The sequence below is a fragment of the Corapipo altera genome, unplaced genomic scaffold (assembly GCF_003945725.1).
Source record: "Corapipo altera isolate COAL_440 unplaced genomic scaffold, ASM394572v1 60624, whole genome shotgun sequence".
In the NCBI taxonomy this organism is placed as follows: Eukaryota; Metazoa; Chordata; class Aves; order Passeriformes; family Pipridae; genus Corapipo; species Corapipo altera.
Window position 1 is genome coordinate 2,863 of NW_020887488.1, and position 1,159 is coordinate 4,021.

Sequence of the window (1,159 nt, forward strand, 5' to 3'; positions counted from 1 at the left end):
GGAATGTGCTGCACAGGCCTTTTTCTTTCTATTCTTCATCTCAGCAGAGTTTTCCCTCCTCACCATCATGTGCTACGACCGCTATGTTGCCATCTGCAAACCCCTGCACTATGGGACCCTCCTGGGCAGCAGAGCTTGTGCCCACATGGCAGCAGCTGCCTGGGTCACTGGCTTTCTCATTGCTCTACTGCACACAGCCAATACATTTTCCCTGCCCCTGTGCCAGGGCAATGCCCTGGGCCAGTTCTTCTGTGAAATCCCACACATCCTCAAGCTCTCCTGCTCACACTCAGGCTACCGCAGGGAAATTGGGCTCATGGTGATTGGTGCTTCACTTTTTTTAGTGTCCTTTGTTTTCATTGTTTTCTCCTATGTGCAGATCTTCAGGGCTGTGCTGAGGATCCCCTCTCAGCAGGGAAGGCACAAAGCCTTTTCCACGTGCCTCCCTCACCTGGTTGTGGTCTCCCTGTTCCTCAGTACTGCCATATTTTCAAACCTCAAACCCCCCTCCATCTCCTCCCAAACCCTGGATCTGGCACTATCAGTTCTGTACTCGGTGGTTCCTCCAGCACTGAACCCCCTCATCTACAGCCTGAGGAACCAGGAGCTCAACGATGCCATGAGGAAACTGATAACTGGGTGTTTTTCAGAAGCAATAAACTCTCCTTCTTCTGCATGTTATGGACCTCATTAAAGGCCAATCCTGTTATGGACTTCATTAAAGGCCCAACATCTCTTCTCTATTTTTTGCTCCTAGTAAGGGTGTTATTTTTTTGAGAATTTGTTCACATCAAAAATCTTTTTATATAAAAATATATCTATAAAGATATATATATATAAAAATATATATATATATCTTTTTATATATACATAAACACCATTTTCAGTTCAGTGTTTGCCTTTCTAGCCTGGCCCACAGGCTGTACAAATTGGCAATTGTACTTGCTGTGTGTTTCAACCAAATAAAGAACTCTGCATTGGCTTGTTTGCCTGACATCTTTCCTCTCTGACTTCTCTGCAGCTGCAGGGTCAGAGCCTCTGTGCAGAGCTGGGCCACAAAAGAGTCCCAGCAGAGCAGCACTGCCAGGGAGCAGCAGCCCTTCTCCTGCCTGGCCTCCTCTCCCTTCCCTTCCACACTGTCCTGCAGAGCCCTGTGTTG